General features: G+C 40.2%; 1 protein-coding gene across 8 annotated transcripts in view; it reads left to right on the top strand.

The window, feature by feature from the left end:
• LOC120535915 (galactosylgalactosylxylosylprotein 3-beta-glucuronosyltransferase 1) overlaps positions 1-23,698 on the top strand; it is a 417,892-nt gene that overhangs the window by 211,555 nt on the left and 182,639 nt on the right. Inside the window, exon 1 of one of the 8 annotated variants that reach the window (XM_039764101.1) lies at positions 15,624-15,642. The exons of the other annotated variants lie outside the window; for them this stretch is intronic. The gene's annotated coding sequence lies outside the window, so the exon portion shown is untranslated. Of the gene's footprint in view, positions 1-15,623; positions 15,643-23,698 lie in introns of those variants that run through there. 8 annotated transcript variants of the gene reach the window in all.

The following is a 23,698-nucleotide window of genomic DNA, read 5'->3' as shown; positions in this document are numbered from 1 at the left end:
CCCTGGGATTACTCCTTGTAATCTGGAATTCCTCCCAAAGCTTAGCTGGTCACACTAAATTGAGTGAAAGCTTGTGTGGCATGAGTTTGGCTATGCAATGAACTGGGACCCAGTACACGACTGTTTTCTCCATTGCACAATATGATGCCAGGATTGGCCTAAACATGAAAGAAAGAAAGTTCAGAGAAAAAAAGCTGAAAGAAAATTTTGAACATGGATAAAAGTGTTGAGGACGTCTACTTTAGATGACTTAATTTTTAATTGTTCAGAACATAGAATTGATCATGCAGTTTCTCATGCGTCACTTTTATCAAGTCAGTGTGGTGGAAGAATAACATGCGACAATTGCACTCTCTACTTTGGTCTGTCTCCTCTTAGCCTTGTCTTCAGATTATTCCAGGGTGTGAATTTATTTATTTAATTTTGAAAGCCATGTTCAGGTTGGCCAAGAGCTCTTCTACCTGCTTGTCTGTAAGTAACTGAAAAATTACAGTATATATACAGTGATCCATTCATTCTTCATCTAAATGACAGTTTATTCATGAAGGGCCCATGGTGGAAAGTATTATGAAAGCCTTGATGGGGCATCACTTCAGTATAGGGCGCAGTCAGTCACGCACATTCATTGATTCACTTTGTCTTGTTTAATATAGGATTTTGAATATCTATCTATCTATCTATCTATCTATCTATCTATCTATCTATCTATCTATCTATCTATCTATCTATCTATCTATCTATCCATTATCCAACCTGCTATATCCTAACTACAGGGACACGGTGGTCTGCTGGAGCCAATCCCAGCCAACACAGGGCACAAGGCAAGAAACAAACCCCGTGCCAGGGTGCCAGCCCACCGCAGCTATCTTAGATTATGCCTTTCATATTTATCTATCTATCTATCTATCTATCTATCTATCTATCTATCTATCTATCTATCTATCTATCTACTAATAAAGTATCTATCTATCTATCTATCTATCTATCTATCTACTAATAAAGTATCTATCTATCTATCTATCTATCTATCTATCTATCTATCTATCTATCTACTAATAAAGTATCTATCTATCTATCTATCTATCTATCTATCTATCTATCTATCTATCTATCTATCTATCTATCTATCTTAGATCATGCTTTTCATATGTATCTGTCTATCTTCAAATCGTCTTTTTATAGTTACAAAGGAGTAAAGTCAGAGCCACTTTAGAGTCACCATTCAGTCAAACCTCCAAACCTTAAGGAAACAGGAGAAAACCAAAGTACCTGGACATGCAAATATATTGAAAATATGTGAACTCCACACAGGAAGTGAGTGGACACAGAGACCCTATCGTCTCTGTCTTTAATACTTTTTTTATTAATTAATTAATTACATTTACATAGTGCTTTTCTAGGTACTCAAAACGCTTTGCATAGATGGTGGGGAGCCAATTTAACCACCACCCTTGTGCAGCATCCATATCCATTAACTATTCAGTGGTGACGGGATGAGAGAGATACACAATTAGAGACAGGGGATGATTAAAGAGGTAGAATGGATGAGGCCATGATGAGCAGTTTAGCCAGGACATCAGGTACACCCTACCTTTATTCGAAAGATGCCCAGGGATTATTTTATGACCACATAGAATAAAGAACCTCAGTTTTATGTCTCATCCAAAGGACGTCACCATTTGTTTCAGCACAGTGTCCCCGTCACTGCACTGGGGCTTTGGAATTCATATACAGACCACAGGGTAAGCACCCCCTGATGGTCTCACCAACATTTGCTCCAGCAGCAGTTGCCGTGATTGTCACCATTATTGCCAAATCACACTAACAGAACAATAGAAACATGGCTCAATATAATGTTTGCACATGACTCTGGTGGGGTTTTTTGTATCATTTAGCAACCTTTATTTAAATACCATGCACTTCATCTTGTGTATGCTAGACCATGTTAAAATGCTTGTAAATGCAGAAAAAACACATTAACAATGAACCTGCATTGACACACATCTCTGCATAGGCAGTCATCGACTAAGGAAATAAACTCATCCAGAAAAAAAACATCAGGTCACCCCCTTTAATAACAGAGGTGTCCAGCAAAATAAACAGGCACACAAGGGTACAAAACACAAATAGGCCTTTTGTGCCTTTCAAATGAGGGGTAGTCAAGGTCTGCAGAGTGGTCACCAGTTCAGGTCGGAGCTCCGTCCGGCAGTCTGCTCTTTCCAAAGTGGGACACCTCCTTCCAGGAGCATGTCAGTTTTACAGTCCCCTGACTAGAAGGGTCAGAGTTACTTGCCCTCATTGGGTGTCTTCTTGGAGCCAAGGGTTGAAAAAGAGACCGTACCATCAGTGACAGTGCCCCCTCATGTTCTGGAGTGGTAGGGACTGTCTCTGCTGAACCCAGAAAGTGATCCTCTGACACACATGCGTGACAAAGAATACGTGTGTTAATCAGTCTGAGCTCAGACTCTAGGAACAGACAGAAGTGGTTTCAAAAATCTACACTTCCATAAATTACAGCTACTTTAATTAAAAGGACGACTGCTGCTCACTTTGTCCCTTAGTAATTGCTAATCAGGATAAAGGCAGCCTAATTGAGCTGTAAGACTTTCCAATTAAGTTACATTATATTTAATACCTTTAAGATATTTGCTCTTCCTATTCTTCCACTCATTTTCTAAGGTTACAGCGAACAATGTAAAAGGCATAAAACAGGCCTCCATGCTGACTCCAGTGACCACTGAGCGCTCGTGAATCTTTTCAAAGTACAACGGTGCATGACTATTTGAACATACAAAAGTAGATCAAACAGTTATTAATTAGCTTCTTCAGCCCCCATGTGAAAAGTCCCAGCATTGTCATATTTAATGGATTACATAAATCGATGCTCATATTATTGACTTCCATCCATCCATCCATTTTCTAACCCACTGAATCCGAACACAGGGGTCTGCTGGAGCCAATCCCAGCCAACACAGGGCACGAATCAATCCCAGCCAGGGTGCCAACCCACTACAGGACACACACAAACACACACTAGGGCCAATTTAGAATCACCAATCCACCTAGCCTGCATGTCTTTGGACTGTGGGAGGAAACCAGAGTATGCAGAGGAAACCCACACAGACACGGGGAGAATATGCAAACTCCACACAGGGAGGACCCGGGTCTCCTAACTGCGAGACAGCAGCGCTACCACTGCGCCACCATGACGCCCTATTATTGACTTTCTTTGTTAAATCTAATGATCCTCTGGTTTGATAAATTACACAATTATCGGGTTTCTATTGTTGTACAGTATAAGAACATTGTACAGGGTCTTTTGATATTTTCCTCAACTTTGCTTCATTTCAATTCAATTTTTCTTTTGATATTTTTTTTGTCACATTGCTCATTGAGCCTCACTCATATTGTTAAGGACTCTGTGCTATTGTCTGCTTGCCTTGGCATATCCATCAATAGTTGGCATTTTAGGCACCATCCAAACAAAGGATCAAAACTGAAACAAAGGAGATTTGTTAAAAAAAAACAAAAGAACTGTTAAAAGAAGATGTTCCAGTTTCTAATTGTTCCTATGTCAAAATCCATGTTTTGGTTAATCCAAAGTAAAAATATTTACCTTATCATTTGACAACTGCGTGTTTACATTTCTGATTCCATTGACTGCTGAAAGATGGAATTCAAGGTAAAATGTGCACTGTACAAATACTGACAGCATTGTTATCAGTATGCCTGTTTGTTAATATTCATCCCAATGCGTTTTCATTGGGTTGGTGTTTTACTTTGACATAGCAGGTGGAATTGCACGCTGACCATTCATATGTAAACGCTTCGCATCATTTTCTCACAGTGCTAGAAGGAAAATAAAATCTGTTGTGCTTTATGACTTTGTTTAATCCTGTTGCGAATCTATGAAGCATACATACTCACCCTGATACTTTTGCCTGCAGTGTCACAATTCCAAGCATTAAGAGCCGCTTGATATTATTGGTCATAACTTTGCAGAATTTCGTGTAAGAGAATTTCTCGTTGCCTTCTTGTTCCTTAACTGTTTTACTTATGCTCTATAGAAGTAGATGTACTTGTCCAGTGATGATCAAAACAAGCGTACAGTTTAGTGCAATTGACAATAAAATTAGATTTGCAGGCAATTTTGCAGACGCAAAAAATATAATATTCACGAGTTTTTTGAGATTTTAAAGTGTTTTTTTTTGGGTGGAAAGCAAGGGTTACTGCTCCCTAAAGCCTCATTCAACCTTTCTTGTTTACCTGTGTTCTTTTCTGCAGCTATATGAAGTATGTAATCCTTACCTTCTTCTTCTTCTTCTTCTTCTTCTTCTTCTTCTTCATATTTTCCTATTTCTTTGTGGGGGTGATGCTTCTGATCAACCTTCTCCATATAACTTGGTCCTGCACCTCCTCGCCAGTCAGGCCCTTTTCCTTCAGATCTTCTTTAACTTTATCTGTCCACCTCCGCTTTGGCCTCCCTTGCTTTATCTTCCCCTGTACTTCCATTACCATCACTCTTTTGCACACATATTCAACCAGCACTCTTTTGCACACATATTCATTGTCTTTTCTCATCCCAAGTCTATACCACTTCAGCCTACTTTCCTGTACTTTCTTCCACTTTTGTAATCATCTCATTTCTTATTTTGTTCTTTTTTGCAACTTCATACATTTATCTCAACATTTTAATTTCTGCCACATCTATCTTTTTCTCCTGCGCTCCCTTTACTGCTCATGTCTCAACTCCACACATCACAGCTGGTCTAACCACTGTTTTTGAAACCTTACCTTTAACCTTCGGCTTAATTCTTTGATCGCACAATACTCCTGATACCTTCTTCTAATTGTTACATCCACACTGCACACTAGGGGTTATCTCTACATTCTCCATCTACCACTGATGCTAGATAATTTAAATGTATTTATTCTTTTCAATAACCCTCCCTGCAGGCTGACCTCTGAAACCTTATCATTAAACCTCATATATTCTATCTTCTTCCTATTGATCTTCAGTCTTCCAACTTCCTTTTCACGTCCTCTTTTCTTGTGCTACACAACACAATGTCATCAGCAAAAAGCCTACAACATGAGGATTGGCCTTTTATAATATGACTCAACACATTCATAAACAGATTAAAGAGTTCAGGACATTTAGAAGATCCCTGGAACAGACCCACCCTAACCAGAATCTGGTCTGTTACCCCAACCCGAGTCCTCACTCCTTCAATCATATCCTGGACAATCCTCACACACTTCTCCAGTTCTCCTTTCTCTCTCATGCAACTCCAGACTTCTTGACATGACATTCTATCAAAAGTTGAGAAATACCATATGCAAACCTTTCTGTTTTTCTCGATGCTTTTCTATGAGCTGTCTCAATGCAAAGATTGTATCAGTTGTTCTTCTCTATGGCATAAAACCAAACTGATCCTTCCCTATGGTGGTCTCTTCCCTAAGCCTACTCTCCATAACTTTTTCCCAAATTTTCATCGTGCGTCATAATCAGCTTTATCCTGCTATAGTTTTCACAATCCTGAATATCGCCCTTCCCTTTATAAATGGGTACAGTCACACTGTTCCTCCACTCCTCCTGTTTATACTGTAGATCTTCTGCATTAGAGCCCTCAACACATCTAATGCCCCTTCTCCTAAACTCTTCCACACGTATGCTAGTATTTCATCCATTCCTGTTGCCGTTCCATTTTTCATTCTTTTCAGTGCCTCCTTTACTTTCTCCTTCCTTATTCCAGGTACTAGCCCTAAATTTGGGACTCCATCCCCCAATGGTATCCTTGGATTTTCTTCATTCAACAGCTTTTCAAAGTACCTCTTTCATCTATTAATTCATTCATTCATTCATTGTTGAACGCACATTTGAAAAAATAAAGGGCAATGGAAATTAATTTAAATGACATTCTCTTTGTTATAGTATCTATGTCTGTTTCGTGCTCTTGACAGCAGAGTTTTGTGCTTTCATGTGGATGGGAGATTTTTTAAAAATGGTGCGCTTGTGGACAGGATTTATTTTTTTAAAACGAAGGAGGAAAATCTGCCATTTTAAAAAATACCCAGGTACATGTGGATGAGGCCTTAAACTAACAGAGGGCTCATAATGTTTATCTGTATGTTTAATCAAACTTCAGGGTCATAAGGGGGCTTATACCAGCAGCATCTGGGCAAGGCCTTAACCATCAGAGAGCACAAGATCTCAGGCACACTTACTCATCCCTAAATAGGACACCCAACCATCTTAGGACGTACTTACACCTACTTAAACTGGGTTAACTTGGAGTCATTGATTTCCAGAGTACTCCACATAGCCATTGAGCAGGTTAGAATTCAAGTCCAGGAATTGGACTATAAACACTACCCACCATTCCACTGCAAGATTTAATACATTCACCATAACCATTTAGAACTCGATTATCAAATGTTATCATATTTAGCTTGGTATGGGAATACCTTAGTTAGTCTTCCTGCCTTGCAGCACTGGTAGATTTGGTCAATTGATTATCTGAGTGGAACTGACATGCTCTTTCCACATCTACATGAGTGTTCCCATGGCACTCAGATTTCCTCCTTAATCCCAGGATGTGCTTTCTGTGTGTGTGAGTGAGTGAAGGATGCTGGGGGTCAATGTGGCCTGTGATGGACTGGAGCTCTTGTCCCGAGTTATAGACTGTGGAATAGATTTCTATCTTTGGCAGCCTTGAAATTGGACTAAACAGGATGCACTAAATGTGAGGAGTGGAGTCCTCCCTCGTTGAGTTTCCTATTATCCAGAGGATTTCTCTTTGCTGAATTACCCATGAGGCTCGTACCCCCAATGGGCAGAGCAGGTGTAAGCTCCTGGCATCAGATTAGCTTTCATAGACTGCTACACTTTTCTTTTAAACACCTAAGTAACTCTAGACATGTAACACTATATCTCCTAATTGAATTGCTGCATTGTCATTTTTATGTATAACGACACATTCTTCTTCACAGGTCTTTTTATAACAGGACTTGTAAAAACTCAGTAGCATCAATTCTCTATCTCTACCTTGTCTTTTATTTGCTGCCTGTGCATTTCTTGGCAATTTTACTACATTAAAATTAATCTGAAAAACACCTGGCAAAAATAAAAAAAAAGCCATCTGTATGTTGAATCCCAAACAGCCTGTGGACTGTGATTAGGCAAGATGCAAATTTAACAAAAAATACATTGAAAATCAGCAAAAAAAATGCATCATTTATTTCTGCAGTTTATGGATTTTTAAATTTTAATATAATGACCTAATTTAAGTTGTGAACATACTGTGTAGCTACTCTCAGGAGGACATCAGCTGTGCTCTGTAAATACACTGAAGTCAGCTAAGCCACGTGGCCCAATGGCACCCTGGGTAGTAAAAGTTACCGGGATTTGAAAGTGGTTTCATTCCCATAACCACAATACTACTTAACCGGCACATAAAAAAACCAAAGCAAATTGAAAGATCTGGCTTGACCAAGTCAGTGAAATTCCTGCCATTATAGATGCAATTAGGGCAAAAATGTTACTAGATCCACTACGGTTTGCTTATCAGACAAACATTGGAGTGGAGGATACAGTTATCTACAGAGTATCTGCTCTGCAAGGCTTATTCTCATCAGGAGAAAGCTTGCAGCACTGTGAGGATTATGTTTTTTGATTTATCCAGTGGCTTCAGTACCATCCAGCTATTAAACTCAGAGGTATGTATGTAGAGGAGCCTCTGGTGTCTCACAGGGCTGTGTTTCTGATATGGATGTGAGCAACGCTGAAGCACCACAAGGAACAGTCCTGTCTCTTTTTCTCTTCACTCTGTGTACCTTAGACTATTTAACAGCAGGTCATGTCACTTGTAGAAATTCTCAGATGATGAGGTGTATTGATAAAGGGGATCAGACAGAGCATAGGGGTCAGGAGGAGAACTTTGTTTCTTGGTGCAAAGAGAATTTTCTGCAACTAAACATCAGCAAAACCAAGGAAACTGGTGATTGACTTTCACTGCACCAAAAAGCCTCCATAACCGGCCACTGTTCAAGGAGTGGATGCAGAGGTGATGCAACCCTACAAATATTTTGAAGGTCCACATCAGTGACAGGTTGGACTGGTCTGGGAACACAGACGAACTACAAACGAAAATGGCAGAGCTGGCACTTTTTCCTTAGGGGACTGTGTTCCTTTAATGTAGGAAGTGATATCCTTCGCACTTTTTGTAGAACTTTGTAATGGTCAGTGCGATTTTTTTATGATATGGTGTGCTGGGCTGGTAATATCACTTTAAGAGAGGCCCACTGAATCAACAAGCTAATTAAAAGAGCAGACTCAGTTATATGATACACTCTGAATCCCCTGAATGTAGTAGCAAAGAGAAAATTAAAACAAACCTGATTGCCATTATGAACAATGCTGCACATCCTCTCTCTGACACACCAACACTGAGGACTTTCAGCGAAATATTCATTCAGCAGAAGTGTATCAAGAACGCTACGTGGTCTCCTTTAAACAGCAATACACCTGAATAACACCTCGCTGGAACTGGAAATGCAAAGTCAGGCGTTTTCTTTCTTTTTAATTTTATTGCTTTATAGTCATTGTGGTGTGTGTTCAGACCAAAGTGCGCGTGTACATTTATTTATTTACTTCCTTATCTATCTATTTATATATTTATTTATTTAAAGAGCTTCGCCAAAATTCCCCCTGGGGACTAACAAAGTTCTATCTATCTATCTATCTATCTATCTATCTATCTATCTATCTATCTATCTATCTATCTATCTATCTATCTATCTATCTATCTATCTATCTATCTATCTATCTATCTATCTACTAATAAAGTATCTATCTATCTATCAATCTACTAATAAAGTATCTATCTATCTATCTATCTATCTATCAATCTACTAATAAAGTATCTATCTATCTATCTATCTATCTATCTATCTATCTATCTATCTATCTATCTATCTATTTATTGCACCTCAATGGCTTAGTTTTGATTCTCAGAACTGCTCATAGAATTTTCCACAAGATGCTCCAATCTCATGTCATATCCCAAAGACATAATGATAGATTATTGAATAAGCCTAATATGGCCCAGTAGGAGCAAGTGTGCCTACAATGGTGTGGTGTTCCTCCCAAACCTGCTATTGGCATAACTTACATTTCCCAGCAACTTTGCAAAGGTAAATATACAGCCAAAAAGAAGAAACCATTACAAAGCATCTCACTTCAGGACGCAGCCACCATCCAACAAGTCCAATATAAATTAAAGTATGCTGTGATGGACTAGTATTCTGTCAAGGATTGGCCCTGCCACTCTGCAAGATTGTAACGGCCTACATTCTTCCATCTATCATATAAACCTCCTTGCTGGAATTCAGGATCATAAGGTTCAGAGTTTACCACTGCCAGTCAAAAATAACACTATCATTTTTTTCCTGGGTAAAAAATTTGGTTCATTGGGGAAAAAACTAACCTAGACAGTGCCTGGTCTGAGATTCAGACTCAGAGGTGTGAGAAAGGCAGCAGAGTTAATTAGTGTACCTTTACTCCATGTCCCAGAAATGGAAGAAGTGATTACAGAAAAATGGATTGATGGATGGATGGACGGATGCAAAGGGAAATCCATGGTCTTTCATCCTTTCATCACACGATTAAATGGATTTCTCTGAAGGGCAGAAAACAATGAATATTAGAAGGTCATCCTTCCAGATTTTTCTCTAAGCCCACGGTATAATCTATAATCTATATTTACAGTTTTGCTGCAAGGTAAGGTAACAATGGCAGTCATCTTCACATTACTGTGATTTTTGACCCTATCATCTCATTTTTACTTTTCTTCATTTAGCCTGCAGCTATGCTCCATGACCTTTGACGGTGATTTAGCCAATCTTGACCCCTCTGTCTCAAAAATCCTTTATTGTTTTGAAAAATGTTCTCTAACCGTCAAACTTTAGATAATGCATTTATTGCTAGAAGGGTAGAAAGAATAATTTCTCTGAATAGAAACTTCAGAAACCAATGATCATGTGGGAAAAGAGAATGATCTGACAGTAAACCAATAAATGGCAATCCATGAGAAGAAGGGACACCACTGTCCATTACTGAGAACTCTAGACAGGTGGTTAGTGTGGCTGTCTTACAGCCCCAGAGAAGTTATTACTCTCTGTCCTGTGTGTGTTATGTCTATTCCACCCATGTCTCTGTGTTTTTTTCTGCAGATACTTTGGCTTTCCACATCCAAAAGACATGCAAGTTAACTGTATTGACGGATCAAAACCAACCCCGTGTAAATGTGTTCATAGGTGTGTCTAGAGATGGACTAGCACTTTGAAGGGGCTTTTAAAATAATGGATGGAGACCCTTAGTCTTCTGCATTATTTAAGAAATTGAGTAAAACTACAAAAGTCAGCTGACTAATGAGCAGCCTTGAAAAGTCGTGCCATTTTTTCCAGATTGTATTCATTTGAAGGTCTTCTTCTTGCTCAGTGCCTCCTAAGCCCAGTCACCCATCGTTCTGCTGGTTCCTCTTTGTCAGACCATGAGCTCAGCATCACACAGGCATTCTCTTATACACTGCTACATATTTACTCTAGGCACCATCACACATGTTCACTATACCTCTCCAGGCCATGTTATATACCCCATCCATGCTAACCCAACAACCCATGTTGTAAATATCACAGTGAAACACCATCTCAAAATCAATACACGTACAACCTTTGACACGTATTTTTTTAAAGCTAGAGTAAAGATTGGTTATACAGTAAGATTTATTTAGGGTCACATAATAGTCAATTACAGTAGCCAGTCTAATGTCTTGGCCACTACATCACAACGGTAGGTCTAGCATGCCCAATCCAATACCCACAGCACCTAAATTAGGTTATATCCTAATATAATGGTTATAATATAATAATAATTATAATAATCAGGTTATATCCTAATACTGTATAATGGTTATATATTAGGTTATATCACTTATATCCCCTCTGACACCTCCATCTCAGTTATTATACTTGCTCTAGCTGCTACCATGTCCACTGTCTCATTATCTAGCTTCACTCTAGACCTACAGGTGTATACTGTATATACATTCTACTTCCTTCATCCAGCTTATTCCAGTCTCAGTCTTAGACTTTTCAATCTTACTGCTTGCTTCTTCTTCTTCTTCTTCTTTCCATTGCTCCATTCCCAGCTCATGATCTTTTTCTTCATACCCACTTATGTTGGATCAGTCCACCTATTCTCATCCAGAAATGCGTCAACGAGCACCTGGAGCATTTCTGGGTGCCATATAAAAGGAGCCAGCTGACACTACTAGGGGAGTGAGAGTCAGGAGGAGGAAGACAAAGGTTGCCATGAGGAGTGTAGAAGAAAAACAGAGAGAAATTTGCATTGTGCTGTGACTGTGCTGGACTGTGTTGTGCTTGTGGGAAACAGAAGGAAGCATTTCCCACAAGGAAAAAAGAAAAAAAATCAAAGCTTGTGCTTGTACTTGTGCCTCAGCATGTGTCTGAGTCGGGCTTGAGTGGCATTGTGCCCGCCTGGTGGCCCACACAGGCTACTAAAGAGGCACATCCTTTTGGATATTCTGTATTTTCAACATTGTGACCATAATGATGATGAATGTAACACAGCGACAGCTTAAGCCCCCATCACACTACACAGCCTTTCCAGTGATTTTCAATCACAAACTTTATTTACATGATCTGAATGAGTCGGGCTCTCGCCTCGTGCTGCCTGTGCCTTCTAGTCATGTAGCTTTGATATCCCCAGCGACTCAGTCAGGCCAGTCTGCCACTCACTATGGCAAGTCTTAAGTCATAGAGGCATGCGTGCGTTTGTGTGTGTGTGTGTGTGGAAGAGCTGTCAACCAATGAGCACTCACCCGCAAGTACAATGCATACAAAGCAGTCCAAAGAAAAGAACAAAAGAGATGCTTGTCTGTCTGATGTCTTATGTTTTATGACAGTGGCTGAAGTTGCTACACTTGGAAAGCCTTGGGACAGGCACTGGTGCTGTCAGGCAGAACATTATTTGCTGTCAACTTGGGACAAGCTCTCAATTCTTTGGAAATGTGAACCTGTGCTGAAATGTCTGCATGGAGTCATGCAATTTGTCATCCTTTATGTGATGAGATCCAGTAATTGCGGCCATTAGGTTTCACATCCTCACTGACTAGAAGTCGTGTAACGTGCCACTGGCTTTAGCCTGCACAGGTCAGTACAGTAAGTATTCTTAGCGTATGTCATTTATTTACAAAGTTGCAACAGGTATGCAGACTTCTAACTTTCTGTGTTAGATACATTATGGCAATGTGGACAATTAGGAGCTGCGAGTTTTTAAAGTGTCTGGCATGGTGGCAGAGTGGGTAGTACTGCTGGTTTATACTGTAGGTTTCACACCCTGGGTGCTGGCATTGCCCATGTAGAGTCTGCATTGTCTCCTGTGTTTATCCTCACATCCTAAAAACTATGTGTCAGATTAATGGGTGACTATAAACTAAATTATAGGCAAGTGAGTGTGTATGCATAAGGATGTCTTGTGATGGAGAGTGAGCCCAACCGTGGATAAAAATTGATAAGAGATTTGTAAAACCTTTAATGTCACTACAGATTACCCAGCAAAGCTTTCAAACACACTTTCAGTTATATACCTCATTCTAACAGCCGTGATGTTCTTTTTTCTTCTACCACAGACAATTATCCTACCACTTTTTCTATACAGTGTTAAAAAACAACTATCTCTGTATACCTTTCCTAAGAAGTGTAACCCATTTTCTAATCCCATGTAGACACTCTTGGGAGCTGCTTGGGCTGAGCATGCTTCCAAAAGCTCCAGCCGCTTTTATTTGTGTGCTTATCACGGCAACAGGAACACTCTATCGTGCTCTGTTGCTTACTTGGGCAATTCATCAGTGAAGAGCTCAACTTTACAGATTCTGTGAACATAATTGAGTGCATACCGAGCCACACAATGCAGCTCAGGAGAGAAATCGCTGCCACTGCCCGGTCCAAAGTATTGTCATCTAGCATCATATTATTGGAGAGGTAAACACTACAAGTAGATCACACTGTGCCATGGAAAATTACAGTGACATTCAAATGGGATGTTATATATTCTCAGTCCTTGTTTAGGATGTATGCTCAGTGATACAAATGTTTAGCCGAATCTGCCAGACTGATGATTTGAATAAGACTTTTAGGCCATGTAGAATAAACAGTATGCTGAAATGACCAAACAGTTCTCACCTTCTTGAGTTCATCTTGTGGACACCAAGGGAGCACTCCAGCTCCCCAAACACCCAACACAAGCAGGGACAGACACAAGTTAAAAGGACAAAGAGTCTTTTATTGTGGGAAACTCTTCCCCAATACATGTTTCTTGCCACAACAGCCACAATACACAATGAATACACAATGGGTGGTCGGAAAATTGAGAGTACACCTTATGAGAAGGATTTAGGAGTCATAGTGGACTCCAAGCTATCAACTTCCCAACAGTGTTCAGAAGCCATTAAGAAGGCTAACAGAATGTTAGGTTATATAGCACGATCTGTGGCGTACAAGTCCAAGGAGGTTATGCTCAACCTTTATAATGCACTGGTGAGGCCTCATCTTGAGTACTGTGTGCAGTTTTGGTCTCCAGGCTACAAAAAGGACATAGCAGCACTAGAAAAGGTCCAGAGAAGAGCGACAAGGGTGATTCCAGGTCTACAGGGGTTGAATTATGAGGAAAGATTAAAAGAGCTGAGCCTTTACAGTTTAAGCAAAAGAAGATTAAGAGGTGACATGATTGAAGTGTTTAAAATTATGAAGGGAATTAGTACAGTGGATCGAGACTTATATTTTAAAATGAGTTCATCAAGAACACGGGGACACAGTTGGAAACTTGTTAAGGGTAAATTTCGTACAAACATTAGGAAGTTTTTCTTTACACAAAGAACGATAGACACTTGGAATAAGCTACCAAGTAGTGTGGTAGATAGTAAGACGTTAGGGACTTTCAAAACTCGACTTGATGTTTTCTTGGAGGAAACAAGTGGATAGGACTGGCGAGCTTTGTTGGGCTGAATGGCCTGTTCTCGTCTAGATTGTTCTAATGTTCTAATGTTCTAAAGTGTAATAATACACTCTTTGCTGTCTTTCTCCCTCAGTCACTGCCTCCTCCACTCCTCCTCACAAGTGTTGTCCACCCTCCTCCCGACTCTAAGCTCGTCCTTGTGAGGCAGGCAGCTCCTTTAATCTCCCTCCCATGCGTACTTCCAATTTTTCACACAAGTGGTCTGAAAGCACTTCCAGGTGAGACAGAAACCCCTCAGATATAACAGGACCAAGACTTGTGCTCAGATATGGCCTGATCTTACAGATGCTATACTGACTAAGCCTGCATGAGCGAGTAATACAGTAGCTGCAATGTGATGAGAAGTTTTTTACCTATTGTAGGTATTTAAATGAGTCGTTTACCACGGCAGCATCAGTCACTTTGGACACCTGGATCAATGGCATAAAATCCTAAAAGTTAAGCGTGCCGTTTTTTATTACTCAGCATATCAATAGCAAAAAATCATAAAGACCCCCGAAAAGATTAATCGTGCCGGTTAGTCCAGGACTTGACACAGACACAAATCATGCAAGTGTAGAGCTGTTCACACACCATTCAGCAGCCTAAATAAAATGTGATCTGAGTGGCTGTGTGTGGGCTTTCTAATTCAGTTGAGTTATCATATGTGCAAGGTTGGGGCGCATGTGCTGGTTGGGGCGCATGTGCTGGTTGAGCGCTGTCAGACAAATAAGAAAAGCATATGGAAGACTAAACTGATTTAACAAAAAGGTATGCAGGGCTACTTTTTGAGATTCAGAAACAGAAACATTTCTGGCACTTTCCAGTTATTTATTTAAGGTTTCTTGAAGCAGAGTTTCTTGCAGCTTCTGCCTTGCGAGTGGATGAGAAATGCAGAGGCGTCTTAGCAGAAGTTGTGCAGGATGGATGGCTTCTGCTGGCTGAAGGGCATTTGCTGCATTGCACAGCCTCTTTATTCATAAACAGTAACGGAGAACCCTGTGGTCGTCATCAATACCACAAATAAATGCCAATAAGGCCAAAAAGCACATAAATTAAGGAAGTAAAACACACAAGAAGAATGCAAATGAGTCAAAATGGCCACATTAGAGAGTTGGTGTCGCAGGTGGGAATATCCTATTTAATTGCCTTTGGCAAGGTTGATACATTTAGTTTGAAAAAATGACACACTGGTGAGCCTTGATGTGCTACTTACGGTGATGATCCAATTAATGGCAAGACTTCATATTTGTCTCTTTTTATTCTTTGGGACTGGAAGATGTGGAGCGGAACGAATGTCACTAGGTCTCCTCTGGCTGGTTCTCCTCCCCTTTAAGGATGATAATGGAGGTATAGTTAAAGCCGGTGCATTAATCTCTTTCCTCACCCTGTGTGCCCACAAATAGGAACCTGAAAAAACACTCTCCGTGATTGACAAGACATAAACCAGAGAAGACATCAGCAAAAAGGTGGATTTGCTGGTGTGTTTTGGGTCATTGTCACCGCCCTGTAGCGCCAACCCTGCTGCTTCTCTACATCTGCCTTCAGAAGTGGGTGATTCCCTTGTGAGTTCAAAAAATTTGTTAATGAAACCCCTTAATGAAACCCCCATTCATTTGTTACTTTGATTATTTTAGGTTGTTATTTGAGCTTGGGGATGATTTAGGAGTGCCCTCTAATATATTGTGATAAAGGTGCTATGTTGCGCCTGACCCGGCACAGACTGATGCAGAGGCATGTGTAAAATCAACAGGCTTTTTTTTTGCTCTTTCTCCTAAATAATAAAACCATCACTTTTTTTTTGCTCTTCAGCCATGGGACATGTCTTCCCTGTGTCACACAGCCCAACACAGTCCCAAAAGCACTTGAACAGTACACAAACACTTGTCCTCGCCACCTTGGCGGCACCACCACTCCTCCCAGGTAACCTCATCCTCTTCCTCCCAATTCTGGCTCCTAAGTAGTGGCTGCAGGGTCTTTTTGTAGCCCACCCAGAAGTGCTCCAGGTCAGGCCCGGCCTTAGACAAAGGCGAAGTAGGCGACCACTTAGGGCCCCGGCATCCGAGGGGCCCCGGATCGACAGCTGCCAGGAGCCCCCGGCCCGCCCCTCCCCTCGCATGCTTAAATCACGTGGGCCAGCAGGGGCATGTCCGCATGGGCGGCTGTCTATAAAAGCGGAGCGGTTTGAGTCAAGATCTCTATGGGTCGAACGGGCGAAAAAAGGACGCAGGGTGATGACCTCGTAACGTTACAAGAAAACGTCTCCTTGGTCTAATTTTCACGCATTTCACGAGCTTCCAGGGGGCCCCTGGACCCCCCTTTCGCCTAGGGCCCCATAATACCTAAGACTGGGCCTGTCCAGGTGGTAATTGGCTTAATTAGGCTGCACTTCCGGGTGTGGCTGCATTCCAGCCGACAGAGGCTCATTAAGCCATTCAGCTCCTCCAGGTGGTGGCCATGGAGCCCAACAAGTCTGAGTCCTGAAGTCCCACACCTTTGGCCCCGATGTAACCCAGGAGGGCTGCCTACCAAGCGTAGAGTGCATCCCATGGCTTCTCCCCCTGGATCTAGTATTGAAGGGCCATCCTGGCCGGACATGGGACCCGGCCGCCCGTCACAATATATATTCAGGGTTGGGAGTAGGAGCTAAAGCCTATGCCAGCAGCATTGGGCACAAGGCAGGAAACAATGTGGACATAAGGACATAATGCCAATTTAGGATTACCAGACATCCCATATTTCCTGGGTAGGCACATATTGGATGTCTTACCTAATTATTTCTTTTTTTGTTTTTGATTCTCTTTTGTCCCGTATTTTAAACATGGCGCATTTCTCAGTCCATCAACAGAGCAGTATGGAACTCATTGTAGAAAGAGCATGTTAAAACACACATCCTTCAATGCAATAAAAATAACCAATTCCACTCAAAACAGGCAATATCAGACCAATTAACAATGAATTACTATTAATATTATTGCTAATTAGTTATTATTAATTATTTATAGCAAAGTGGCAGCTAGCAGAAGTGACTCTGCTCCATTGGGCCCTTAAGCAAAGCCCTTCACTTGCAATTGCTCCGTCCTGGGTATGACGTTAATCTGCATCCAGCCCTGCGAGCAGGTCCTCCAATTTACAGGTGCACCTCAGGTGTTGGTGGTAGGACTGGCACTCCAGTCACTGTAAAAAACCTTACAGTGCTCCGCTCCATTCGAACTAATGTGGTGTCACCAGTGGACCTAATCTTTGATCCTGAGGTGGTCTGTCGTTTGGTGAGTGTGGCAACATGCTCTATCAGTACATGCTCCTCATCTCCACTTTCTGTTTATGTAGCAAAGCTAATGAACTGGTAAGTGCGATATCAAGACATTCTAAGATGGCTTGCTTTATCCATCAATATAATTTTGTTTAACAAAGAAATTCAGAGAGAATTTAAATTTCTCAAAAAACATGTATTTGGTTCCAGGAACAACACACTTTAGTGTAGGCAATGTGGTGCCGTGGTTAAGGCTTTGGACTTCAAACCCTGAGGTTGTGGGTTTAAATCCCACTACTGACACTGTGTGACCCTGAGCAAGTCACATGACCTGCCTGTGCTTCAATTGGAAAACCAAGAAAAGAAATTGAACCAATTGTAAGTCACCTTTGATAAAGGCGTCAGCCAAATAAGTAAACGTGGACCAGTGGAAATAGATGCAGAGATTATTACTCAGCATATCAATACCAATAAAACATAAAGACCCCGAAAAAGTTAGTCCAGGACTTTACACAGACACAAATCATGCAATTGTAGAGCCTAAATAAAATGTGATCTGAGTGGCTGTGTAGGGCTTTCTAATTCAAATGAGTTCAATATAGGTTGAGAGCATCATCAGACCCACCATAAGCTGACCCGAGTGTGGCAGGTGACACCCAGCACCACCCTGGAACAGTGTGAGGTTTTTTTTTACGGTGGCTGGAGTGCCAATCCTGTCACCAAGTTTTCCCTGTAAATTGGAGGACCTGCTTGCAGGGCTGGATGCAGATTAATGAAGGAAGCAAATGCATGATAAGGGTCTTGCTCAAGAGACCAACTTTGTAGAGTTGCCTCTTGCGTTGCCGTGTCAAAATGGCTGTAGACACAGCAATACACCCCAGCAAGAGCATCTGGGAATATTTAAAGTACACAAGTACCTTATTATATGAGGGACTTTGAAGGCTCTTTTTGTTTTTTTACTCTTTTAAAGTTGTCGCGTGTATGAGTAGTATAAACGTAATTGTATGCAGCATCATAAAAACGTGATACCCTCAGCCCCCGCTTCCCTTGAGGGGTTGTCCTCTATTTTTTCAGGGAGAATCTTCTCACCCTATGCCAGTCCATCACAGGGCACACACATTCATTGAGTCCAATTTATAGTTAGAAATTACTGTAACCTGAACATCTTTGGGAACTTGGAGGGAATAACAGAGAATGTGAAGGAGTTTTACTCAGGATTAATGATGTGGCAGCAACATTTAAAAAGAGGGATGAGTGGTCAGCGGCGGCCACCATCAGGTTATGGATTACGCCAATGGTAGTTGGGGGATCCAATACTGATGTCTAATAACTATGGCTTAATCACACTGTAGAAGGAGTGTCAATGATGGTGACAAAAGATACCGTAGCTAAGCAATTGAAAGGAATATTAAAAAAAAAAAAGATTCCCATTAAGTTTTATTTGTGTAGGTGGAAAAGGAAACGCACTCTTCAAAAATGTACTGAGAGTTGAAAGTGGATTCCAACAACGCTCTGTCAAAACAACGCTTTACTTTTTAGGTCTTTCCCTCTTTTTTCATTACAGATCCACTTACATTGCAGTTAAAAGAAAAGTGATTTGACAGATGCCGCCGTGTAATTGAAATAAAATTACCATACTTAGCTAAAGACATCTCAAAGCTGTCTTCAATAAGAGCTACCGGAGGAAAAAAATATTAAAGGAGCCTTTAAAAAAGAAAACATACTTATGTGCTGTGTATTCGTTGGTATTTCATGCAACTGAAAAAGTGGGTTCAGAAAATGGATGAATGGATTATAAGCATCTTGGGGGCAAAGTGGAAAAGCCCTGTGGTCACAAACCTCTACGGGCATGAGGTTGATTCCTGGCCAGGTAACTGATCCTTAGGAGCTTGCATGATCTCTTTGTGCTCATGTGTGCTTTTGTCTGTCTGCTCCAGTTGTTCCCAGAGGTGTTCACATGGGTATCTCCTTTGGCTGCTGTTCAGATTCCTTTATTTTTTGCTCATGTTTGATTCATTTCTTTGTGTTAATATTATTTACGTTATTTGCTTTATCACCTTTTATTGGTTTCGTGTATTATTTCACTACTATGTTTCCATGCTTCTACTACGTTCCATGTATTTTGTGGGTGGTTCCCCAGGAGGCGGGGCCACCTGTCCATCTCCATCAGGGGTCTGCTCTGAACCCTATAAAGCAGTGATTCTTAATCTTTTTTGAATCATAGACCCCTTTAAGAATCTGATGAAATCTATGGACTCCCTTCCCTAGAAATATTCACATAAACACAACTTTGCATGCAATGAATATAATATACTTTATTTATCGAGATTTGATTGTCTCGTACATACTGTATATGACATACACAAAGTATTATGAAACTTTAAAGGAAACTATCTAAAAGAAAACTTCTTTTTTATGCAAAAAGTAATGGCCTCTCATTATAACAACAACAACAACATTTATTTATATAGCACATTTTCATACAAAAAGTAGCTCAAAGTGCTTTACATAATGAAGAATAGAAAAATAAAAGACACAGTAAGAAAATAAAATAAGTCAACATTAATTAACATAAAATAAGAGTAAGGTCAGGGTGGACAGAAAAAACTCCAGACGGCTGGAGAAAAAAATAAAATCGGTAGCAGGCCACAACCACAAAGAAACCGGAAAAAGAAACAGAAGAGAGAGTAGGGGTCAGTACGGATTTTAGAGCCACCATGAATAGTTATTAAAATGAATTGAACATACAGAGTATCATATTATTATATGTACTTATTATAGTATTATAAGAATAATAAGTATTATAATTATGAAATACGATCCTCTTGTACAAAGTAAAACAGATCTACTACTACTACTACATCTGCTCTAAATCAACAGTACTGGGCTGTATAGTGAATATAAATGTTAATTTTTATCTGATCCTCATGGACCCCCTGAAACCCATCCATGGACCCCTACCCCTGCTTAAGAACTTGTACTATAAAGGCTGAGAAAATACAGTCCCTTGTACATTTTTATGAGTGAGCTGGCATTGGCAAGATTTCTGTGATTTTTGTTGTTTTGTTTTTTATTTATTTACCAGTAATGGCGCACTGCGCAATAATTAGCAGTGAATACACTTGACTTGAGCATTCCCAGTTTTCATCCTCTTTCTTTCTCTGTACATTTAGTATTCATTTGCTCAGAGTTTGATGCGTTTGCTTCTTCCTGAGCAGCTCTTCTTTTCTCCACCCTAGCGACCTGCTTCTTCTCTTCTTTTGTCGGCATCTTTTCATGTTAAAACTGATTAAGTTAGTGTTTGTGTTGCAATTACTTAGTACGTTTTTCACTTAAGCTGGTACTTAATTCTTCAATCTGCCTCAAGAATGACACTTAACATGCACACGTACCGGTCCCGGTACATAACTACAATTGGACGACGTCACAGCCATGTGTGCATGCCCTTCTGTCATGCACCTCGACATACTACACATCAAATGAAATTTCAGAGTCTCGTCTTTCCGATGATATAAACCATTTTGACACACAACAACCACAGCACTGACACTAAATCCTTTTTTACAGAGAAGTAAATACTTTTAAGAGTTGACTTTTCCTACCTTTGAAGGCTCTCTGCAAGTCAAACATCAATATTTCCGAGCAATATTGGTCTCATTCTGTCTGTAAGGCTCCAGGGAATATAATCCAGTAAAACAATTAGGTCCAAAACACACGATAGATCCTCAAAGGGACAAAAACTCCAGAAAACGTTTCTTAACTTGAGACTAGCTCCGACATTTTTTTCATTTCTATTGGTCATATCAGACGTAATTTGTTTCTGTCGGCAATAACCATGCTAAAGCATGTTACACGGAAGTGTTAGCTTCTGATTGACACCTAAGTTGGCCAATTACGAGGGTCTGGGGGGTGACTGGCACCTCGTATAGCCAACGAGTGTCACAGACAGCTGAACGATGACGCACAACTCCAAACCCTGGTAGAATCTACCAGTTTGATTGGACACTGTGAGTGACACTCCAAACTTACAGCCAATGAGCAGCTGAGCATGCCATGCCAACTTGTAAACAAAACCGATCGGAGCTGCACGAAGCTGGCATTTGTGCCAGTCTGCAGACTTGGTGCGTGGTTGTTTATTGTGAGTTTTTTCGCATTTTAAATATGGATAAACGTACAGATAAACGTAAATACACTCTCGATGAAGTAGTAGAGGCATGTACGCGGCGTGACAGTGATGAATCAGACCAGGAGAAGTCTGAGGCAGAGAGCGACATGTGACATGCCCTTGTGCTTTCTGCCTGCTAGGGATTGCTACAATCAGTGGCACATGGAAAAACGCTGAGCTGTGTTGTAACAGTTTGTAAAAAATGTATATAGTTTGTGTGCATTTTATTAAAAAAAAAAGTAAAAAATAAAATATATATTTTTTTTGGCCCATAAGACTTGTTTTGACTATTTTTATATTGAAATGTGTATTTTTTACTTTTTTTATTATGGAATATGAATTTCCATAACTAATAGAGTGACACTGTGTGTAGATATAGATTCCTTTAGGTGTAAGCTTTCAGTAGAGCCCTCATTGATATATGTGGGTTGAAGCATTCAAAAGTTATTACACTTTTTCCATACGTTCCAAAATGTGGATAATGGATAAACCATAGGTCCCTTAAAAAAGCTCCTGGACATGCCCACATAAAAACTAATGTAAAAATGTCATTTTTACAGGTATTCTTTTCAAATTTGAAATGTGAGTAGTCAACAAGTTATTCTGTTGGTACATAGTGTGTTTCTGTCCCCACCTACCTACTGCAGCTATAGAGGCCTTTATTTTCACAAAAAAACTTAGGCGAGAACAAAAAAATTCATTTTTTCTGTGAGTTCTAATGTGCATAACTTTTGATCAGTCACACCTACAGTGATTCTGACTACTAAGGGTGAAACTAGAGAATGTTACCTTTACAAAGAGACCAAACATGTGTTTATACTCCAGATAGTTCAATAACAGCAATGATTCTAATTTGGAGAGGTCAAATTACAAGCGATTTAGCAAAAATGACCCTGCTTGATAAGGGGTAAGATATAAAGAGGTAGGGGAAGTGATGGCGAAGGTGGTAGGAATGAGAACGGGGCCTATACGCATGCGCCGCACTGCTAACCCTAACTCTGCTGGCTGCTGCTGAGAGTTGATTCTACAATAAATAAAATAAAAATAAACAGAGGAATATCCTTGGAGGTCAATCATCACCCCGAAAGTGGACAGTAGACGTCACATAGTATACGTGTACCAAATTTCAGATCAATAGGTCAAACAGTTTGCGAGCTATATATGATTTAAAATCCTGGACAGACAAATGGACAGCCATGGTAGCGTATTATATAATGAGATTTCTTTTGATTATCTGGAGTTTGACCTCTTTGCTCTGTTTCTTGAGCTGTCTTTGGATTTGTTATTTTGGGGCATGTTTACCAGTGGATTGCCTATCATATTAAGATAACTGCTCACGGGTCTTTTATGCTCCTCAGGGCTTTTGTGCTACAGGGTGCAACTAACAATAAATCTTCTAGTTGATTAAAGATTCTTTGTCCTTCCAGCCAAAGGCTGATGGACGCTTCTACTTCTGGGACTTTTTACAACAGTTTTTGGGACTTTGTTTGAAGGAGCTCCCCAGTTCTCCCCAGAATGTACCACCTTAAAACATAACAGTGGGATTAGCTGACAATGCTGTATCGGCCAGATCTGAGTGAGGATCAGCAAATGTCCATGAAGGTTCATGCTTACCTTATACTTGGTTCTTACTATTCTGTAACAGCAAGTATTTGGTAGACCACAAGAAAAGAATGAATAGATGATTCAATCAAATACTTGCTTTACTCGATTATCCACATTAATATTAGCCTTATAAAGAACACAGTAAGGGACAGAGTTTCAAAGAAAAAGTCATCTCTGAAACTGGCAAATAAAAAGAATGTCAATGTCAATTTATTTATAGAGCACATTTAATAATACTGTAGCCAAAGTGCTTTTCATAGAACATAAAATACAGAAAATTCATAAAACATAATGCAACCAACAGTAAAGTAAAAACCACTTAGTAAAAAGGCAGGATTACCAGTATCACTGAAGATCACAAAAAACTAAGGAATAGAAGTGAGTCTTCAGTCTTGTTTTAAGCAAATCAAATGAAGGTGCGTCCTTAAGGTAAAGAATTCCTCAAATGTGGTGCAGTGGCTGCAAAAGCCCTATCACTCTTGGTTTCACACATAGTACAAGAAGATAAAGAAAAGGTTAAAATGGGCACAAGAACACAGAAAGCAAGTCTAGTAATTGTGTTATGTACCGCAGGCTGGCGTCACCTTTTCTTTGTTGT

The sequence above is a fragment of the Polypterus senegalus genome, chromosome 9 (genome assembly GCF_016835505.1).
Source record: "Polypterus senegalus isolate Bchr_013 chromosome 9, ASM1683550v1, whole genome shotgun sequence".
In the NCBI taxonomy this organism is placed as follows: Eukaryota; Metazoa; Chordata; class Cladistia; order Polypteriformes; family Polypteridae; genus Polypterus; species Polypterus senegalus.
Note: the sequence above shows the minus strand (reverse complement) of the source record. Positions and strands in the feature narration are given on the sequence as shown.